The sequence below is a fragment of the Meleagris gallopavo genome, chromosome 2 (genome assembly GCF_000146605.3).
Source record: "Meleagris gallopavo isolate NT-WF06-2002-E0010 breed Aviagen turkey brand Nicholas breeding stock chromosome 2, Turkey_5.1, whole genome shotgun sequence".
In the NCBI taxonomy this organism is placed as follows: Eukaryota; Metazoa; Chordata; class Aves; order Galliformes; family Phasianidae; genus Meleagris; species Meleagris gallopavo.
Genome location: NC_015012.2, coordinates 41,415,231 through 41,424,323, shown reverse-complemented (window position 1 = coordinate 41,424,323; position 9,093 = coordinate 41,415,231). Strand labels below are relative to the sequence as shown.

Genomic DNA, 9,093 nt, shown 5'->3' with positions numbered 1-9,093 from the left:
TGTGGAAGATCTGGGAGGAGATTTTCCTCCTTGCAGAGCAATCTCTTATGGGAGTTTTTGCCTGAGTTGTCTTAGATTGTTGCTGGGATTAGTGGCTACATATTGCATTACAATGCACAAATAACATGGGGGAGTAATTTGCCCTCAGCTGGTGTTTACGTCTTTATTCCCCTTTCTCCCCACTACGCAATGCCTCCCTTGAATTCTATTTTTGCACTGTCCTTTTTTGCTTTGCCTTACACCCCTTTCTTATGTATGTTCTCTTCCTTCTTTGCTCACCCAAGTTAAGTGACAGTGTTGATCCACCTGGGTGATGTGTATGGGTGGGATGGTGACTATCAGACTAACACAATCATGCACTTTTCCCAACAAACAGATCACTTTCTGTCTTGTCAGCTGACTGACAGGAGACTTCTCTGATTGAAGTGGCCAGTCAAGACCTCCAGTCTGTCTTTATGATAGGGAAAATCACAGTCCACGGGCTGAAAAACACGTGTTGCATCTTGGCCCACATAGACTGAGAGAAATCTTTGAGCTGCATCCAGCCCACTCAGGGACTGCATATTGTGCAGGCCTAATTACAAATTTCATTCTTCCATTTTATCACTTGTGGTTTTACATGGGAGTCCGGATCACAGACATTTCAAGATTTCCACACTATGAAACTAATTGCATAATTAGGCATATAAGCACCTTTTAAACTCTAGCTTTTAGTGCTTACTAAGGCCGTGAAGGCTACTGCTGTGGAAACAGAGGTGACTGGGGCATTCCATGGTGTAGGGCTCTTGTAAATACAGTCATACAAAGAACGTACAGTTCTAAAAAGAAATCAGGTCAATGAATTCAACATACTAAGGTTGAAATGTCAGTGCTTGGGAGTACAGTCTGATGACATGCTTTGAGAAACTACACTGGTAGTCATTTCAATGAGACCTGAAACAGAGAGCACGTGAGTGAGCGAGCAAGCAAAAAAACATTACCACAAAGGGTATCATCTGGCTACAGTATCAAAAACATAGAAATTATGTCAACGACTGCACATTTAACTCTACTTCTCTCTTTGCATGGTGCTTGCAACATTTCTGATACTTCTATGTTCTCCACAGCTTAATGTAAATTAGTCACACTGCAGGGTAAATTCATGCCTTCAAAGGGCAGCAGTTATTTGGAAATATTTAACAATATTTTGTCTACATTGTAGCGACACACTTCACTAAAACAATTCAGATCTATTTTAAGGAGAATCTGCTTTTAAGCCTTTCAGTATTGCTGCTGTCATAAGATAGGTGTAATAATGACATATTTTGTAAGTCTAATAATGTGGGCTAGGTTTCATGGATTCATTAACTCAGGTGGGGACAAAGAATGTTGTAATAACTACCTCTGACACGTGCATTTCCAGAGGGGAGACGTTTATGTAGACAGCTGCCCTCTCCGTGACTTCAGAAAAGACGTTTACAAAATGACTGGGTGATGCACAGCTGTATGCAAAACATTGCAGAAGTGGTGGAGAGTAAGGGGTTGGGACTGGTACTTCTCTCTTCTTTGGGATTCCAGGAACGAGCATTTGTTTTCCAGTCAACGCAATACTTTCTCATGGGCAGAGAAGGTAGGTTAATTCAGATTATGAGCTTCTGGCATCTTCAGTCAGTTGTTCCTTTCCTTTCACTACTGAATATCTTCCTTACCTCTATAAAACCTTACAATTCCCAATCCCTTTCCAGTCTAGACTTTCAAAAGACCTTAGGCTGTAGAATGACATTACTCATTGCCTACTTTCTCTACTCTAAGAGGAAATGTAATCTGACATGTAACCTCAGCCTACCAAAGAGAATAAAAGAATGAGCAGCAATAGATTAATTCACCCATTTGATTTTTTTTGTTTGTTTGTTTTGTGTGTTGTTTTGTTGTTGTTGTTGTTTTTCCCTAAACTGGCATATTATATATCCAAACTTCCATTAAAAAACTCCACAATTTTTAAAATCTGTTTGCTTAAAACTTTGATTTCCATCAACATGATCTTTAGAAAAAAATTGTTTTAACAAGCTTTTCTGAATCCAGTGATTATCAACGGAAGGACACACAGCTCTTTGTGCTTCTTCCATGCGTTGCTCAGTTAGGAGGTAGGCTGTTGTGAGAAGCAAGGCTGCTGTGAAGCAGAGAAGTGCTCTGAGTATGACTGTGCTCCTCCTTCAGAAAATTCCAGATTCAACATAAGAAATCACCTCTGATTCTTTACCATTTTCACATGAACCACAAACTGTTTCCCATCTTTTTATTTATCTATTTTTTAGTCTCCATTTTCAAATTGAATAGCACATACATTGATGGAAGAAAACAGACTGTGAGGTTTTACAAATGCAGTCATATGTATTGGGCTAGGAGTGATACCTAAACACTATGCAGGCCCTTAACTTTCCAAGTGCTCTGTAACCATCGTTACCTATTTAATCTCAAATTCACCTCATCTGATTAAACCCTGTAGAAGGCCTTAGCAATGATCTGTCTTCTCTGACTGGTTTACAGATGCCCAACTAAAACCTCGATGGATGCTTGTACTGTGATATTAGGTTGGACCTTGGCAATCCATAGTATACAAGAAGACATGAGTAGGTGGAATCAGATGGGACGGAAGCTGCAAATACCAAGAAAAAAGATTAAGGGGAAAAAAGGTTAAGGGGGAAGCAGATAAGTATTACTACAAGATATAATGCTGGAGAGAAATGATGAGGATGAAAACTAGAGGTGGAAATAAGAGAAAAATAGGAAAGCCAGAAAACAAAAGAGGAAGGAATAGAGAAAACAAAAAAACCCTAAATATAGAAGTACCAAATACAGAAAAACACCAAAGGGAGCAGAAAGCCAGAGGCAAACAGGTGGAAGGAATTTTAAAGAAAATAATGAGAAAATGTATTGACAATATGTGATTATAACTTTCTTTTTCTTTTCTTTTTTTATGAACAGGTAATATAAGCAACCTGAATGTAAAAATACAGTTTACATTTTGTGGTCTGACAGAATGTTGGAGAGACCAGAACCTCAGCTGGTGGTGTATCAGACTAAATTGGTCTAAGTTTAACTGAATGAACATGAAAGCACGAAGGAATGGGGTGCGATATGTGTGTTTTAAAATTAGAAGAACATCCTGAGTCATTCCAGAAGAAACAGGTGGATTCTGGAATAACTCATACAGTGTTTTCCTTATGTTTCAATATTTTCTTTCCTTAATTAGTGGTGGCAGAAAACTAACATGTGGTGAGATTTGAGAAACCACAATAACCGTATTAGCTAAACGAGAGTAAATTTCCTTTCAGAGTTCTAACATACAAGCAAAAACTAGCTAGATGTGGGGGCTTCATTTGCATACCTGGCAGATTTTCAAATAGATGTCTTAAAAAGAAAAAACTCTTTCCATTTGCTGCAGTGTGAAGGCGAAGCACAAAGTGTCTGCAAGAAAGGCTGTCTGAGCTTTGTAACTGGGTCAGAAGAAAATGCGCTAAGGAGGTAAGTTGCGCTAGCTATCTTGTAGTAATTTGGGCATTAACCTAAAAGGACTTCATTCTTCACTTTCTGGAAGACTGTTTCTCTTGCTAAATATTGGATTTATTGCAAGCAAAAAGCATGAGATACATTGAAATTAAAAAGCTCTTGAATATGGAAAAAAATGAGAGATAATTTTTGTAGTGGATAATCTGAAATTCTGATTTATCTTTTAATGAAACAAGCCATCTTACTATGCCTCATAGTAAGATGGTCTCATTCTGTGAAATACACGTGATAGTATTCAATTGCTTCCCAAGCTAAACTGTTAGCATTCCAAATGCAAGCTGTTGTCTGAAAGAGGTGCTGGAAGCTATTACTAGTAGACGTGCTTCTTTGAATATGGAGTACAATCATGATGGACTTGGTTGGTGACATGTAGTCGCATCCAATTTTGTAATATAGATAAAATTTCTGCTTCCATTACTTTTATTTGCCTCTTACATGACTGCCTTACGCTAGATTTGTCTTTGTACAAAGAAGTTTGTGCGTGAGACTCAGATCCATCTAGTCAGTCCCAGAGACAAGAGAAAGGAGCACTTAAAGTCCCACAGAGGAATGGCCTGCAAATCATTTCACCAACACAGAATGTGCTCCTGCTCTGAATGTGTTGTTTTTAACAGAACTGGGGTACGTGTTTCAAACTGTCAAACACAGTGAGCAGGAATCAGTGGTTTAGTTCAAATAGTTTTTAGGCAGAAAATGAGTTATCTGTATGCAAGATCTATGCTGTTGCACATAGCTGTGTTACTACAAGAAATATAAGCACTTCAACTTATCAAAAGTAAACGTACTGTTTCTCACAGCACTTGATGGAAAGAAGAATTAGAAATGAAACTCGCATTTTTATTTCCAAGAAAGTTCAGAAAATACCTTAGGAACGTTCACATGAAATGTGAATCATGTTAATTAGATTATTTTTGTTACGACATTTTGAAATGCAAATAACAGCAAGTTAGTGGAACAGTAAAAAATGTGTGTTTTTTTTTTAAATAAAATCCCATGGTAAAAGGGATAAGGTGAATTAAGTGGCCTGAAAATTCCCAAGGCTTTAATGATGAAAATTGCAATGAAAATGTGAACAGTTTACGGGCTGGTTCGGTCTGGTTCCGTGACTAGAAGGGCAGAGAGATCCGCAGATCTGCGCCCCCGGAAAAGGAAAATAGGGGACCCCGAAATAGTTGAAAACAGCGGCAACAATCTGAGGTGAAATAAACTAATTTACTAAATATAGTATCAGCAGAATATAAGCAGAGAGAGAGAGAGTGTGTGTCTGGAAGGTGGATCGGCCTCACCACAACGCTGAGATGAGAAGTGCAGTCCAGTTGAGCCGATGAAGAAGCGCAGGCAGAGAAGCGCAGACGGAGAAGCGCCAGCGAAGAAGCACAGGCAAAGAAGAGAACATAAGGTGACCTTGCCAGGAGTTATATCTCCTCACTGACCACAAAGTCCCTTGGGGAAATGTAGTTCTTCTTCTCCTCCGGACAGGCACCCGGAACTTGAGCATCAGCAGTCAAACCCCCAGTGCATTACATGATGTTATGATGTGGAATACTGATAACCAAAAATCATGAAACCATGATATAAGTGAAATAAGTGGTGAGGAGTAGTTTGTTACTGTGATTAAGGATGTCTCGAAAGAGTCACTGGGTTTGGGCAGCATTGGTGTGCACCTTCCACTGCACCATTGCTCATACATCCTCTCTGCTCACAACTCTGCCTCCACTCTGCCCTTAGCACTGACCCACAGCTCAGCTCTCCTTGCTGAGCATTGTAGGCCAATGAAAACGTAGGTATTCTTCTGCAGCTACTGTGAGATGCTGAACCTGGATGGCTCCAAGCAAGGTAGGACACGTGGTTGGGCATGGTGGCAGCTAAGAATACAGGAATGGTCCTACAGACTACAGATCCTCTCGGGACCATGCCTTATTTCTGAAGATGGCCAGAAGCAGAGAACATCTTCCTTGTGTCTTCTGTCCTGGGATATCCTTGCAGCTTTCAGGAGTCTGTTTCTAACCATGCTACTGAGCTGGAAACTTCCTGCAAGCTATTAGGAAAGATTACCTCTGCAGGCCTCCTAGATCTGCATTTGCCTAATCTCTCTTTGAACTCTTGTGTGTGTTTTTCCTCTGTAACATCCAGAAGCAAAAAATCCCCCAATGTGTGATGATATTGTATTTTACCAGATATTACCTGCTAACTCCACAGGCAGCTCCCTATGTTTTTTTTTTTCTCTGATTCAGTAAATCATTTTGCATTTAAAGCCTCCAAAAACTCGTGGTTTTATAGAACTCTATCATGTCTAGGAATTTTCTTGTCCAGACTATCTTCTCCATCTTTCTTCAGCTAGTTGTCCTATACACCTGATAACTATCTAGCAACAGCCTTGCCTCACCATACGCCTCCTGAGCAGGAATGAGCAGAACTGTATTGTAGTTGTGTGGTGGGAGCCCAACAGATTTTTACAGAAGCATTACCATAACTTCTGCTTTATCGCTTCTTGCTTTTCTAATCATTCTTAATAAAATGCAGCTATTTTAAGTCGAGTTTTGTGGAGACTGAGATCAGGTAGGATAGCCTCCTGGCTGCTTAAGACATTATAATTTAGTATCAATGCATTTGAAAAGAAATAGAACATCATAGGCAACTAGAGAAGAATGACAGATCTCTAAAAGATGTCCCAGGTACACAGTGAGCAACAGAATCATGTGTGGTAGTCTGACTCCAAAACTTCATGCCCATCCAGTCACCACAGATCAACAAGTCTTTTGACCACTGCTGTAACTCGATCCTATAACTGCAGGTGTTATCTTGATTTATCAATGTAAATTTGTAGTGGAAATTATCTTAATGGTCTGCTACTAATATTTCTCTTCACTTTCTGTCTTTAAATCATCTTTTCTGCACTGAAACTCTTAAATCTCTCTTCCACATATTGAACTTTTCTAAACCATATTTCATTAGCTCAATTATTTTACAGATTCAGTCTTAATTTTCCCCCGATATGGGATGGCAGGCAGTGCTTTGTTCCAAACAGCAATAAGAAGTCCAAATTATTTTTTATTGAGTCCATTGAAGTTAGAGTCACAGTCCAGATTGATTTCACACTTTTTTGCTCTATAAGCAGCAAAGATATTTTTTCAGCAGCAATAATTTAAACATCCATGGGTGTCTCAGCATACAAATTAATACATAGGAAAAATGATATCCACATTTCAGGGTTTTTAAGTATTAATGTGTATGCTAGTGATTCATGTAAATATGTTGGGATTTAATGGTAGCTGAACCAATGGCTTGGATCCAAAAAGAACCCATAAATATAAGAAAATGCTATATGCCTGCTGAATTGATTACGAATGATGGTAATTTATTTCTAAATCCACCCAGTCACATCTTTGTATCATTTCCTGGTTATGGTTCATGCAACGCAGTACCATACTTAAGCTGCTTGGGATCTGCTTGCATTGTGGTACGCTCTGTTCTGAATGAAAATAGGAGCAAAACATCTATCATCCTATATTTCTTTAGGATCTATTAACTTAAGCGTAGCTTAAAAGACTTCCTGTATTAATGCTATCTGGTGCCTCTAATGAGGTAACAAGGCTCAACTGAACACTCACAGAAACAGTTTTTAAAATAAGAAGAAAGAATATACTATTTCAGTTTTCTCTACAAATTACCCACTAATCTATATTGCAATCAACAACTAAAGCCTAGAAATAGAGACATATATATTTAAAAAAATAATGAATCATAAAATGAAGTATTTTCATTTCTGATTTCAATTAACTTTAACAACAGATGTAAACAGATCGAAGAGTCATAGAATAATTTTCACCAGAATGGGCCTTTAAAGATTATCTTAACACTTTATTTTTAATGATTCTAATGTTGGCTCAGTTTTTTGAAAATAGAATTATTATATAGGTAGTCTCACTCAATTATTCAATGACTTCTCTTTGCCTTGCACATCTCCAGCACAGATAAGGTTAAATAATTTCCTTTACATAAAAAGAAGGAAGTTATTGCTTGTCAGGAGGAAGTGGTGATAATTTCAATTTAACTCCGTACCTTTGACTCTTGCAGTTATTTCTTGTTTTTTTTAAATCAAAGCGTACTTCTATTGAGGCTGATTGTAAGTGTGCTTGATGAAGAATATAACAGCCATAGAAGAATGTAACAGAGTCGTACAGTATTATCTGACCTATAGACTATTTTCAATCTGGTAAGTACTAAAATAGATTATATATAATGCATGGATGCATGCTGAATACATAAAAACACATGCATTAGCAGGAGGGTGCTTGTAAAGGTAGGTAATGCTTGATTAATAATTTCTGATTTCCTCCAAATGCTGAGAAATCTTTTCCCTACAAAAATCCATCTTTTTCCTGAGGTCGTTCTTCAGCCACTGTCTTATAATTCCAATTCACCTTGTACTTAAGACTGTAGTTTAGTCTTACTTTGGAGTACTCACATATTGCTTCTATAGCTAAAGGAAAAGTTAATGTAGATAGAGTGGAAAATAGAGAGCCTATATGACATTTAATGTTCATAAGTATGTTTGTGTGCATGTACATAGATGTGCCTCTATGTAATAGATAAACACTATTAGAACACACCCAACTGAGCTCACTCCTATATGTACAGAAATTTATTTTTGAAAATTCCCTAATATATTAGTGCAAAGTAAAGCTGCCTATTGAAAGACTGTTGCAGAGATTTAAATCAAGAAGTTTATAGTTCTGATTCAGCTTCCTTTGCAGTCAGTGCACTTTCCTAACAACTTTGGTGAATTCTATTTCAAATTCTCAAAAGGAAATAAACTCAAGAGATTTAAATCAGATTCTAAATCTGATCTCTGCTATTCTGGTTTCAGTTTGAATCTTTCTCTACCCTCTTGTACCAGGCAGCCTCAAGAGGCTTTTGTTGGTCCTCCTGTGATGAAACGTGTGGCTGGTGGTGCCCCAAAGAATTTCTTAGGGATATAGAGAGACTGTGCTTACAGACTTCAGGAAACACACGTATCCCCTTCTTTCTAAATGCCTTCACACTTTTTTTATTCCATTCATGCTTTGTATTCAAGAATTACTTTTATATCCAAGGAAGGTATGTCTTCCTATTTATGTATGTATGTATGTATGTATGTATTTATCTATTTATCTATTTATCCATTCAACAGTAACATAACAGTTTCTAAAATAATAACCTAGAAAGGTATCACGGTTTTATGTTTTTTGATTTTCAGTATTCCGCATCATAACATCATGTAGTGCACTGGGAGTTAAAGTGTTAATGCTCCAATTCCAGGTACCTATCCCTATACATCACAGAAGTTATGGGATGTGGCCCTTCCGGGTGAGGTGGGCTCTTAGTGCCTGGCAGTGGGTGCTGGAGGGTGCCTTCCTAGCCGTTCCAAGCTTTTCAGGTTTGACTCGGTCTCAGTCAACCCTCTCTCTCTCCTATTTTATTTGATTTATTAGTCTCAATTTCAATTAGGTTGAATTATATTGTGTTATCTTGCATTCCGGTATCATAGTTAGTAAAATAAGT

The 9,093-nt window shown here is 38.0% G+C and overlaps 1 protein-coding gene across 5 annotated transcripts in view; it reads left to right on the top strand.

Moving 5' to 3' along the window:
• The first annotated feature begins 1,364 nt into the window (after positions 1 to 1,364).
• CCR6 (C-C motif chemokine receptor 6) overlaps positions 1,365 to 9,093 on the top strand; it is a 12,662-nt gene continuing 4,933 nt past the window's right edge. Inside the window, exons 1-2 of one of the 5 annotated variants that reach the window (XM_010707082.3) lie at positions 1,365 to 1,609; positions 2,527 to 3,504. The gene's annotated coding sequence lies outside the window, so the exon portion shown is untranslated. Of the gene's footprint in view, positions 3,505 to 4,913; positions 4,949 to 5,121; positions 7,766 to 9,093 lie in introns of those variants that run through there. The other 4 variants (XM_010707083.3, XM_031552438.1, XM_019612863.2 and 1 more) reach the window with 4 other exon arrangements.